This window comes from Dermacentor albipictus, chromosome 3 (genome assembly GCF_038994185.2).
Source record: "Dermacentor albipictus isolate Rhodes 1998 colony chromosome 3, USDA_Dalb.pri_finalv2, whole genome shotgun sequence".
Classification (NCBI taxonomy): domain Eukaryota; kingdom Metazoa; phylum Arthropoda; class Arachnida; order Ixodida; family Ixodidae; genus Dermacentor; species Dermacentor albipictus.
In genome coordinates this window covers 138629530-138643439 of record NC_091823.1, presented here as the reverse complement: position 1 = coordinate 138643439, position 13910 = coordinate 138629530, and the positions used below count along the sequence as shown (strand labels likewise).

Here is a 13910-nt window from a genome sequence, read left to right as displayed (position 1 = left end):
GGCTTGAATGTCGTGACATTTATGTCACGTAGGTGATGAAACAGCTGCTTCCCACGCTCCGATGCTCTGTGGAACTGTGTGGGATATGCTAAATTTTCTTTCGTGACATTTGTTTGTGGGCTCTCATTCTAAATATTCCAAAAAATAACTTCGTAAAGAATGAAAGACAAGGTATGAGCAACTATGCTAACAGAAGAGTGGCTGGTAAGAGTGGTCCAGAAAGATATTTTGCGAAACGATGGTTGCTGTTACGAACTTGTACCGCTGCACCACGATTACGACTTTGTGGTCCCGTAGCGCTCGTCACCCGTTTTGTGACAGAGCGTTGGTAGCGAAGACTCCGAGCCTGGCGTCGATGAGAATAACAAAAGGGATTTTATACATTATATACAGGTTATCATACAGGACATGAACGGGTCGGCACTGGGGCCGAGTGCTCACAACAAACGCGACTGTTCTCGCACGGCGACGTCCGGCGAAAATGCGTGACACATCTCACCCCAGTCGGGAGCGACACTGTCTCCCGGTGGGTCGGCGGATCCTGTTTTTCAGGCAGCGCGTCGCTGCTTTTATAATCCCCGAGGAACCATTGTCACTCAAACGGCCCAATACAAAGTCAGCACACGACGGTCGTCCGAGGGGTCCAACCAGCGACCGCGCTGGCCACCCGGTTCAAAGTTCGCGCGCGCGGAGACCTCCATGCAAAAGGAGGTGCGGCGCCGGGCTGTCTGGCACACGCTGACACGTCTAAACACGTCGCCTGCCGATGCTTCTCCCGCACGGCACCGCTGCCTGACGGCTCAGCATCTTGACTTGTGAAGGGAGAATTAGGGCGCTCGGAGGATAGATTCTGCATCTTGCAGATTCGGAATCCGGGCTTGTGGTGATGGCACAACATCGCACATGTCACATCCCTTGATCAGTGGCACGATGCGATGGTGTAGACGGCGATGATGGTGATGATGCTCCAGAGTGCTGTACGCGGCCCTCGGGACGCCGACGCCCGATTTTCTGCAACACGGGGCTGTCGCGTTAACACAGGCTTCCAGAGCATCAGCGTGCGCGACATGGCATCGCGCCGACGCACTTTGCCAATCTCGCAACGCATCAGGCGCTAGTTCCTCAGCCGGCGTGGGGGGGGGGGGGGGGGGGAACGCTCGGAGGCGTTCCGTGAGGTCGGACGTGCGACGCATCGGCTCCGTCGATTTTAGACTGTAACCGCGGGCCAGCACACGGCACACCAAAAATCTTGCTCTTATCTGACCCCGAACATCACAACGATCCTGCAGACACCGACCTGAGGCAGGTGGAACAATTTTCAGCGCTCCCATGCCAATATGAAGATCGCATAATGCCGCGGTTGAGCTCACCCTAACGAGGGCTAAGCTCGGCGCAGCCGGCGTTGGAGGTTCTCCGGACATGGCGACGCAGAAGATCACCGGGTACGACCCGACATACATGAATTAGACCGCAATCGAGCACAAACCCCGAGATGAGGACATCCTGCCCACTGAAAGTGAGTGTCCTCAAGCACTTGTACACATGTGGCAACGCAAGCAACAAGCGAACGTGGCTACCAAAAGTTGCGTTGGCACGGCGTCGCCCATGTGAACTACGGCGGGGAATTCCCTCCGCGCCGGGAATGCGGACGGTGCTCGCGCTGCTCTACTGCTGCAAATGAAGACGGCTCGCAACTGGCGCCCAAAACAGATGCCCAGACTCCATTCCGAGGACCTAATCGTGGTGTTGAAGCCCCGAGGCACCCTGGACCTTAAAATAGCCTTCAAGCATGGTGACGTGGGATCGGCGGTGGCCCAAGACGTGGGTGAAGTAGCCGCCGGGGATCTCAATGTGTGGCCCGTATGGGAACAGAACGTTATCGTGTGCGCAACCCAGACAACACCGATAGCTGACAAGCTCATCAAAGATTTCAACCTGCTGGTAGGGGAACGCTCCTATCCCTTCGGCGGTCATGTCAAACTGAATGGAGAGGTATGCAAGGGGGTGATCAACATCCGCGAGCGTGAAACCTCCACCTCTCTCAAGCCAAAGCTCTACTGGAGGGAGGGCGAGATCGCCTTCGTCCGAAAATTGGGAAATACTAACAAGACGGTGGTATCCTTTCAAGGCCGAAGACTCCCCCGTTACATGCAGTACAATTATGAAGGCTTTCCGGTAAGGGAGTATAAGAAGACCATACCCGCGTGCTACAGATGCGGCATGGTGGGCCACTGGGTGTATAACTGCCGCCACCCAGAGGAAGGAAGATGCAGCTTCTGTGGCAAACAAGCCAGCTCCACCACGGATGGACTTGCAGAACACGAGTGCGCACCATCCTGCATGATCTGCGGAGGAGCCCACCTCACTGGATCCGCAGAATGTGCAGAAAAATTCCGGAAACTTAAGCGGCCGGGATCAACGACCCCAGCAATAGGAGCGGCTACGCCATCAATGCGGCAGCAACGGGGAGGACTACAATAACCACCGCAACAAAAGATAGGCAAGTCTGGACAAGCACCACAGGGACAGAAGGAGCAGAAGCCGCAAAATGCTGTACAATCCGAGACCGGGCCGCAGCCGCCTTCCTTGAAAGCAGGCGATTTTCCCCCTCTTGGTAACTCTTCAAAACAGGTGAGCAACTGGGCGGGAGTCACCTCTCATTCCTCCTCTCCCCCCTCCCAATCTTCCCCAATGGAATTCGAGATGCGGAAAGAGTTAGAAGCTCTCAGGAGACAAAACGCGCAGCAAGCTAGCAAAATTCATGCACTGGAAAATGCCAGGACGAACAGTCCGATTCCGGGGGACGCATGGATGACGAGGGGGGTTCAGCACCTGTGTGCTCGGGCAGCACTGTAAAGTCGGCAAGCGCGTCGCCTACTAACAACCTAGAAGTCCGGGTTACCACCCTCGAGCACCAAAAGAAGGCCTTAACGGGCAAGTGGCTCAACTCCCAAATCTAACCACCCTTACAAAAATTTTTAATGTGTTTTTTTAGAAAGTCTTTTGAACTTTCTCTATAGAACTTTATTGTGTTTATTTTGATTGCCTATAGAATTTTCCTATAGAGTTTCAAAAGTTATTTGGCCACCGCATTCTTATAGGAACTCTAAAGACACATTTCTATAGAACATTTCTATCGAGTTGCTTTAGAGATGCTAAAGACAAATTTCTGTAGAATATTTCTATCGAGTTCCTTTAGAGATGCTAAAGACAAATTTCTATAGAACATTTCTATCGAGTTGCTTTAGAGATGCTAAAGACAAATTTCTATAGAATATTTCTATCGAGTTGCTTTAGAGATGCTAAAGACAAATTTCTATAGAATATTTCTATCGAGTTCCTTTAGATGTGCTAAAGACAAATTTCTATAGAATATTTCTATCGAGTTTCCTTAGAGATGCTAAAGGCAAATTTCTGTAGAATATTTCTATCGAGTTCCTTTAGATGTGCTAAAGACAAATTTCTATAGAATATTTCTATCGAGTTTCTTTAGAGATGCTAAAGGCAAATTTCTATAGAATATTTCTATCGAGTTGCTTTCGAGTCCCTACAAGCAAATGCCTATAAAAGCTAGGCCGATGTGTGTAAAGTACTTGCAATTTACCAAAGTTCTACTGTAGGCAATAAGGACTACAGTAAATGCAGTGGCAAAATAATTGGTGCTACAACCACAAAGTATTCAGTTTGAAATGTTTATTGCACTTCAGACTAGATACATGCTTCATATATGTGACATACACACTTCAGACTAGAACTTGCAACACACAAACTGTAGCTGCCAACATGCTTCTCAGGTCAAGCTGGTGGTGCAAACACACGAAACATGAGGTAAAAGAATCAGTGGCAGACTTGATTACAGCTGACACCTCGCAATAACAGGCTTGACTAGGACAAGAAACCATACCATTAAAACTGAAAAAGGAGTGCCTGTTCCAGCAGTGCACATTAAATGTTTGGATACTAAAGCCTGAAAATAGACTGATATGAATGTGCACTGCAATGTTGTGTCAGCCTGACGAAACGACACAGCATTTTAGTCTGAGCAAAAATAACACTGGCAGTCGCTGCAAAAATGTGGCAAATAATGGCTTTCACAGATAAGTACACCATATACCGAAACCACACAGCATTTTAGTCTATGTTTATGTGTAAAATTAGCACTGGTAGGCCCTGCAAAAATGTGGCAAACAGGGGTTATCATAGAGCAGTACAGCATATATCGTAAAAAGTTTAAAAGCTTGTATTTCGTTGTAAGGGAAACAATTTTGAGATCAGAGCCAATATTCTAATTAGGGTGAGAAATACAAACCAGACCGACACACGCAATGACTAAAAAAGAGATCTAGCTCAGGAGCTCCTATGTAATGCACATGAACAGTAAAATCGTTTTTCTCGGCAACTATGCAACCAAATTTGATGAGGTTTGATACATTTAAAAATGTTTAAATTATAGTTTTTACATTAACACCATCAATTTTTATTAAAATTTGCTGAAAATAGCAAAACTTGAAGGAAAAGGACTTAGTTTGCAACTGTAAATGAAAAAAAGAGCTAGCACAAGTTCGTTAATTCTGTAAATTTTCCTACTCAAATACATCCAAAATACAGAAATACTTTTGAGACAACCACAGCACTAATTTGAATTAAGTTTGCGGCATTTGAGAATTCTACCTGTTGCAGGAAGGACTATTTGGCAGGTTTAAGAAAAATAACACCACGAAGCTTACTAATGCCCGTCTCTGTGCCAGAAAGAGATATCATAGTTCTGCAGACTCCATCTGCTATGTCTAAAGTCAACAAACTGTATATATGAATTTACAGCTAGCATGAAATTGTTGCAACGTTTGAGAGTTTCGCGCATCTACTCATAAATTAGTGATTGTATATTAGAGCAGCATATGGTATCTCTAATTTGACAGATTAAATTATGGTATTAGGTCCAACAGAAATGTGATCTCATTTTTTGTTATATAAGATTTGTTAACCTTACTGCTCTGTTTCTTCAAAATTTACAGTTTCCATGAATTCGTGCTACGTGAATTATGCTTTTTCAAATAACGTTTACTTTGATGCAACAATATTTCTTTATTTTACCTGACTCCTTGCTAAAAAAACTGCACAGTATTCATGAGATATGAATAAATAAATATTAAGTGAATAAGGAAACAAATAAATATTGCGGTTTGTCTTATCATTCCACCACCAGCATGAACTGTAGGGAGCTTTGGCTACTGCCCACATGGTTGCAAGTTCATTCTTACATGACCACCTGCTATTTCACTTCCCAGGAATGGAGCGAGGAAAGGCTAGTTTTTGGCCTCATTTGGTCCGTCTAGTAACGGCGACGGTGGAGCCTGGAAAATAAAATTGAAATTAATTTTCAAAAGGTGTAATGAACATTCAGTCATAATGTATTAGCAGGCACAAACATGCCACAAATATCTATATAGTTGTAGCATTATGCTAAGTTTCATTTCAGTATTTCAGAAAAAAATTATAACAGAAAGGTGGCAGAACGCCCCACCTCCCCACCACTCTGCCAAACAGTGGCAGTTCTTTTGAGAATCACTTTTGAGAATATTTTTATTTTCCCAAGATTCGGTGACATCAGCACTGGGCCAATGTGCCTGGCAGTAGAATGTCATTGCTGATGACAAAAAGCGTCTCCGAACGACAACAGCCTAGTCACACATTAATCTCATCTTGCAATGACAACACATTCCCATTTATAACATAAGCAAGCAGGTACACCCATGAGCTAAGAGTCCTATACAGATGTCACACTATGCATAGAAAAATTTTTTTTTGAAAAGGGAATGACCTACTGGCTTCTATTGCTGAGCGGTAGACAAAATTAATATTCCATCCGCTATTAGCCATAGTTGGTATGTACTATGCTTAATATGCGAATAATAAATTTCTCACATGGAGCTTGGGCATCTAAGTATGCATTGTATGGGGAACAATAATGTTTTAAGTTGTTTTCGCAAACTATGATGGATAACTGCCAATTTGTGGTATTTGGAACAGAGTCGCGGTGTCACTGTCAGATACAATGGACACAGTATATTCGTGCTTTTTGAGTTATTGAAACAATTAGTTTCTAACCTAGTACGGGTATGTACACTGATATGTATCCTAAACGCAATGATAAGACTGCCCAATTGCAATTGAAATGTTAATTCAGTTTTAATTAAAAAGGGTCCTTCTTGCAACCTGGCATGTGAAAAACAGAAAACAAAAATTATACTAATCAGGTAACTATGAAAACTGATTGCATAACTGCTCTATAGGTCAAGCAGAAAATTTAACAAGAAATAACGTGCCTAAAACTAGTTGCAACAAACAAATTTGTTACTACGAAGGTTGCTGACAATTCAGTAAACAGATTGTGACCCAGTCTTTTTATGTGGCATTCCACAGCGATGTTGTTGGCCAATTGGTTGCCGCAGCTGAACAAAACAGATGAACAGTCTAAATCAGGTGCGCAGCCCCAGTCCCATCGGTGCATGGTCAAGTGGGACAAACATACTGATCCGGGGAGTGAATTATGGTGCTGTCTTAGGTACGTGTTGAGGCACCGGCCAATCTGTTGCATGTACATTTGACCAAATATACACACGATCACAAGAATAGACTACACTACCCCTGACAGACAAGACAAATTTAGTGGTATCTAAGCAAGCCTTTCTTGTCAGGGTGCCATATGCACAGCAGTGTGCAAGAGAATTGAGAAAGGCAAGCAGGCAAGGGAGGCTTGCTCGGTGAAAGATACCACCAAATTTGTCGTGTGTCACAGGCAGTGAGTGCACTGTATCCCTTTCACATGTGGTCAAGCGTACATACGGCAAACTGGCCGGTATCTTCTCATGTGTATAAGAGATCCAGTATGGTCATCCAACTTGGCCGTACATTTCCACAACGGGTCTTCATGTTGGATTACAATCGTTCATCTGTTTTCATCCACCGTAAAAACTGACAAGTGAAATCGATGAGGCATACCACATATATAGTAAGAGATGTGGGTGAGCCCCCATATTTAATGCAACAAACAAAAAAGGCATCCTGTGTAGGTCAACAAGGTATCCATATCAGTCTGTGCCTATGTACTACAGAAGTAAATGCAGCTTAGTAAATACTGACCTTCATATTAATTTTCAAGAAATTAAAGCTCACCAAATGTGTATTTTGCAGTGGCTGTTACTATGGGAACAGAGAAGTAACTGTAAAGATATCAATGATAAACGAAAGATGTGCACACTACGTGCTTAGACCTGTGACATATTTAGTACACTACCCTTCGAATTCCTACATGCACAGAAAACTGCACGAGATTCTAGCACAAACAGAAAAAAAAAATATGCAAATAGGGGTACAGCATAGGAAATAGTTTTCAAAGAATAAAACCCCAATAAAAAGTCATAAATACACTATGTACAAAGCAAAAAATATATGTAACTTGCAAGTAAGCAACTTACGCAAAAGAAATACTAAACATCAGGAATGGTTGGGTATAGTTTTATACAGAACACAATCATGTGGGCATAATGGCTATGCACACTAATAGGTAGCAAGTTCAATAAGGTTGCATAAATATTTAGTCTCTTTAGTATGCTGCATTAAGTAATGTGTCGACAAACTTCACCATGAATGACACCAAGCCCCCTTTTTGGAACACGTACATTTCATACACACCTGTCATGACGATCCAGATCACACGCCATGCTGCTGCAGCCATATATCCACAGGGTCGGCATTTCTTGGGGCTCCTCGATCTTGTAGTTAATGTTGTGGGTCACGGCCTCGCCACTACAAAATCAATTCTATGTTAGCTTAAAGCAGTGGCACAATAAAGCTGTGATATCGTGAAAACATGCAATCAGCACCTAAAAGAGTCACGAAAAAAATGTCTGCACTAATGTGGAAAGAGAGCAAATGCTCGAAATCATCGAATGTCATGACAATGCGGACCTCTACATCAAATAAAGTTTTGGACGCACCGCAGCAGCAGATTACAATCTAAACTTAATGTTTTTTTTCCATTACTTAGTATAGGCAACGTTCCCCTGTCATGCTTAGTTAAGTCAGTTATGTCAACACATCTTGCCTTGGAAATAAAGCTGTACTAGTAGCAAGCTGTGATTGGCTTACATTTTTTTCTTAGAACTGTTCGTTAGCCAAAAACCTCGTAAGCAGAGATTGTGCACAACGTCGAAGCATTTATAAGTGAGGAAACGTCATTGAAGAAAGAATCGATGAAGAGGTAGACGGGTCGTTACTATGCAACTTTAGCAGACAGGCGGGAGCTCACGCACAACTGCACAAGGCGAACACGATTTCCGAAACTTTTCTCAGGGGAAGCAAACGCTTATCAGGATTATCAATTCCGCACTGTGGCAATAGAGTTGCGTACACAATTCTTACAACCAGCGCGTAGCAAGTATCAGCACAGGGTTCACTGTTGTCGTGGGTGTTCCACTTACTACGTTCGCAAGGCACTCTATACACACACGGGAAGCACACACAACACGGATGAACGCACGTGTAGTTGGCGAGCACGATTGCTTACCGTTTCAACAGTACGACGAGGTCGAAAGGCACTCTCCAAGTTTCCAGTAATGCGTCTGCGATGTTACTTGCAGCAAACAACCCACTGGGTAGTGCACGAGCTGAGGCGCGCTAATAATACGCATTACTTCTCTGCGCCGTCCACCAAACTTTCCACGAACACAAGCGGAGACAAAGGGAACGCAATCCATGGCATGAAAATCGTTGGTCCACATTTAGCTGGCGCGCCACGCATACTGCGTGCTTACAGCGAGACTCAAGCCATCTTCTGGCACTTTCGTGCTCGCGAACTACGTCTCATTTCATTACAGCAAACCTAATAACACACGGTCAAACAAACACATCGACGCAGCTCGCACGACAACCGTTGAAGACGGAGCAATAACAACACGCCGTAGCTTCGTATTCTACCTGTCGCGTTGAATACGAAAATACCGGCGCCGCCAGCGCCGTCTGTATAATAGTGCGGCTGCTGTGGCCTCCGTGATTCCTACAATAATACCCACTACAGCAGGTTTTGTGCCGTTTTGAGCCGGCCTTTGAGCCGAACTACATACATATGTTGCTAGACAAGAAGAAACATTGACATGCTCATATTGTGCGCTATAGTTTAGGGCAGAAATAAATTACATGCAGTATTCTTGCTTTTGAATCGCTTATGCCACATGTAGTCAGCAAAAAGCATGGCCTTCAAGATCTCGACAATTTACCATGTGTAAGCTATCGCTGCGGTGTGATTTTAACGATTTCACTGGCCTTAAAACCCTAACTGACTTTATGCGCAGCCGTTACCTGCAGTGCCGGTGCCCTCACTTCGTTTCTCATTGAAGTAACTTCCTGCTGTCGTTTAAATGTAGCCCAGAAATTGTCGACACAACCTCGGAGGTACACGTGTGCAGTGTGTGATGTTTCCGTGCGCTTGTGTCCGTCGCACAGCAACGTATATACGATGATGTTTAATTTTACCCGTGAGGTACAGGTTACGCTTATGTGTTCCCTATCTTGCTTTCGTGGCGATGCGCTTATCATGCGCGGATCGCGCTCATGTGGTCTGTGACTGTTCAAGATTCCTTGAAAAAAAAAAAAAATCGTTTCTGCAGCGTGCATTTGAGTGGTATGTGCCAGAAATTTGCGGCGGCGTTCGATCTGTTTCCGCCCCAAGTGCTGCAGTCACTGCATGCCAGCAAATAGATATGACGCGATTGCTAAGGCGCAGTTTTGCTTAGTGTTTCTTGGTATACATCTTTGTGATTTACCTGCATATGCGATATAAACCACAATGCGCGCTTCCGTTATATTTCTTTGGTTTTCCTAATTTCGATTAGTGTGATGTTTGCCTTGGTCAATGAGTGTCTTTTTAACGATGCTCTTACTTGATAGTAAAAAACCTCTGAAATGCCGATTGCAAGAACCAGCGTCTTCCAGTGCCTTCCAGTGTGAAACCAGCGCGTTTTTCTTTTTTCTTTTTCTTTCTTTTTTTTAAAGCACTGGATCGCACTGGGTACGCTGGCGCTCGCTGGGACTCACTCGAGACCAGTGAGAACGCTGGATAAGAGCTGGGTCACACTGGAAGAGACGCTCGCATTGGAAACGGCGCTGGTTGTGTTTGTGCCGCGCTGGCTCCCGCACGCAAGGACGAGCGCTGCTGAATATTAAATGCTTTATACAATTTCATGGCTTGATACTAGTCTCTTGTCCTAAATAACGCTATATCTTAGGGTCATAGAACTATTTCGTGTCGCAGCATGGAATAAAGGTGCGTGAGCTGCCTTGTTTATTCCTGCACATGTGACACTGAAAATCACTTTCGTTTTTTGCATTTTGCCTTGTGACAGGGCGGACAGCTAAATTCTTTAACGAAACCACGCATAGACGGAGGACGCCGCTTTTTTAGTAGTTCGCACGTAACGTATGACTGGGAGTTATCGCCATTGTCGCAGTGTTGTGGAGTGGACATGAAATCCAGAAGTCGTTCAGACGCGCTCGAACGGACCCCGAGTTCGATGCCTACCGCTGCTTGATATTATCGCACCGATAACAAGGCTGAGGCGATTCGTGCGCTTCCACTTTCCCTATTGTACTAAAAAGAGTTCTGAGGCTCAAATACACACATTTTAGCTTTCGCCAGCTACCCGCGCCGAGATCAGTCCCCATCGAAGCTTAGGCATAGCGTATCCGCCGAGTCCGTCTGCACGCTATCGGCGCGTCTAACCTCAAGAATCAAGAAGTCTAAAAAGGATAAATTACTTTATATTTCAGATTTCGCATCGGTGCTTTTAAATAAACAATTTTTTCATGTCTACAGTGCCAGCACAAGAAGTGAGGAGCGCCGATGTGACGCATCATAAACGCAGGTATATGTGCTGTCGCCGAAGGCTCCCAGCACTAGCCTGCGTTTCTCTGACGAATATATGTGGCTAGACAGACGTGTAGACTGAAAGTCATCACTGAACTAAGAAAACATTGCATACCCCTCGCGTGAAGTACAAGAAACGGCTATCGAAATCGGCAGTAAGAGCCCATTCATGCAGCGTCCCGAGTCGGTGGTTCATTTAGGACTTTTTTTCGAAGCTAAAATACCAATCGCAGTCGATGTTATGGCACTTCCGAGCACACTATTGAATATGGAGAAATGTTTCTTTGAGGTACAGGCGTGAGTTTTAGTTGCTGGCCGATAGCGCATCTACCACGTCTGTGCAAGACTTCTCTCTGTGAAACTAAAACTGCTTCTCGATTTTGATAAGCTAAATTATCCGCCCATGTCCCTATGCTGACGCGGCGTAGCGGTAATGAGCCGGGCTGGGGATCTGCAGGTACGACGATCGAATCCTGGTCAGAGCACTTCTGTTTTTACATGTTCATTTTTTCGATTTATATTGTACTAAAACGCTATCTGTTGCTTTCTGTATTAAAAAAAATACATACGGTGTCCAGGCACCACGTATTTAACGCGCTAGAGCTGTTTTTCGCACCAGTAACCAGCGCCTTCCAGTACGCCGCGCTTGCCCAGCGCCCCATGCATCCAGCGCGCGGCACTGGACCCATAATCCGGCGATGCACTGGATACTGGGTACTGTTTATAGAGTGAAAATATAGAGCCGTTCTTAGACAGGCCGCACTTTAGCTTGTTTAATTTCCTATAAACGTTCCTTTACAGAACTCAGTACGTATGCCATATGATGGCACACTTTTAGAACGGGAATGGAGAGCCAGTTTAGAGACAGGCCGCATTAGAAGTTCTGAAAACGTTCTATAAATTTTTCTATAGAATTTGGTACATAAGATGTCAACATGACCTCTATAGAACGTTTATGGAGGATGTAGAGCCATTCTATAGACAGGCCGCATTAGAAGTTCTGAAAAGGTTCTATTAACATTTTTCTGTAGGATTTGGCACATAAGATGTTAATACGACCTCTATAGAACGTTTCCGAAAACGTTCTATAAATTTTTTTCTATAGAATTTGGTACATAAAATGTCAATACGACCTCTATAGAACATTTATGGAGGGTGAATGGAGAGTCAGTCTATAGACAAGTCGCATTAGAAGTGTTAAAAACTTTCTATAGACATTATTTTATAGAATATTGTACATATGATGACAATAAACCCTCTATAGACTGCTTATAGAGCGTGAATGGAGAGTCAGTCTATAGACAAGCCGCATTAGAAGTGTTAAAAACTTTCTATAGACATTATTTTATAGAATTTAGTACATATGATATCAATACAATCTCTATAGAACATTTATAGAGAACGAATGGAGAGCCATTCTATAGACAGGTCGCGTTAGAAGTTTTAAAGACATTCTATAAAAATTACTTTATAGAATTCAGTACATAGGACGTCAATACACCCTCTATAGAACATCTATTGTGTGTGAAATGACTTGTTTCTATAGAAAGGTTTCTATAGACTTCTTATAGAGATTCTATGCAGACGACTCTATAGATCGCGAGTTCCTATAGAGTCCCTTTTGACTCCATAGGAACTCATTAGGAGTTCTAAAGGAACTCTAAATCCATTTTCATAAGGGCAGTGAGCCAGTCCAGTCTGCCACTTAACTGCAAACACAGCAAATAGCCACAATAGTCACGCAACAGGTGACTCAAAACATCAAAACATGGGTCCAAACTAACGCAAGACTGTTCCGCCGCACCGGTCCCATTAGAGAGGCCGGGCGTCCGAGCAAATTACTCCGCGTAACGGAGGACGAGGGACATGACGAATGTGCTGATTCACTGGATACCATACAGAGTGCCGGCACAGTTATTCATAGCCAGCCAGAGTCTACTAATGCTAATCACCGCGCAGGGATCTAGAAAAAGGCAAGCTAAATCAAGACAGGAACCACTGTCAATCGTGCAGTGGAATTGTAGGGGCCTTAAGAATCGTACTAAACGCGCTCATTTTCGTCTCTACATAGAAACATTGCAACCTCTAGCAGCCATCGTGGCTCTACAGGAACCAGGGGCCTCAACTAAAATTTCAGGGTACAATGCATTTCAGCGAGATCCATCTACTTGCATCCTTGTACACAAAGCGTACACCGCACAAGAGGTAGACCTCGACCTACAGACAACTTATTCGCACACCATGGTCATATTGTTACCTTTGCGACGCTCTGACCCACAAATACACATCCTTAGCATATCTTGTCCGCCCAACCTAAATGTATCACGTTTGCAGACATCTTCACCCGGGCACTGAAAATAGCTGGTCGGGACCCCTTACTTATTTTGGGCGACTTCAATGGTCCCAGTAAGGTGTGGGGTTATAGGGAGCAGGAGGCGCGCTTACCAACTGGTGCGTCGGCAGGAGCAACGGCCACGCTGAGGTCGCCATGCAGAGCGCCAGTAGTGCGAGCGAGCGCTTCTTCCGCGGTATCGGGCTAAGATGATCTTCAAATCTGAACTACTTCTCTACAAGAAAAGACCCAGAGGCGGCGGCCATCGTGATTGGAAACGAGCTTCCGATAGGGAAATACGGCTTTTCATTGGTAATGGGTCTCCGGTGCCCAGAGTGGACTCGCTCCGAATATTGGGGATGTATATCCAGTCTAACCGTACCAATCCAACCACACTCAGAAACAGCACAGCCAAGATGGAGAGTGCTCTCGGGCTAATCGGGAGGATTGCCAACAGGCACTGGGGAATCAAGGACGACAATCTTATCCGCATTATGCATGCTTTTGCGCTCTGCCACCTTTCACACTCGGTGGCCATGCTTAATTGGCATGTTCCAGAGAGGAACAGGCTAAACTCCGTCATCAGAAAGGTCTTTAAGCTTGCCCTCGGCTTACCTGTAAGCACAAATACCGAAAGCCTGCTCAAGCTTAGAG

General features: G+C 44.7%; 1 protein-coding gene and 1 long non-coding RNA gene across 6 annotated transcripts in view; one reads left to right on the top strand and one right to left on the bottom strand.

Moving 5' to 3' along the window:
* Nucleotides 1-13910, top strand: part of LOC135917824 (uncharacterized) — a 205080-nt gene that overhangs the window by 100852 nt on the left and 90318 nt on the right. The window lies entirely within an intron of this gene.
* On the bottom strand, nt 3677-8979 carry LOC135917829 (uncharacterized). The gene is made up of 3 exons (XR_010569425.2): nt 8570-8979; nt 7696-7809; nt 3677-5354 (listed from the first exon to the last, which is right to left on the bottom strand). It is a non-coding gene; the product is annotated as an uncharacterized lncRNA (long non-coding RNA).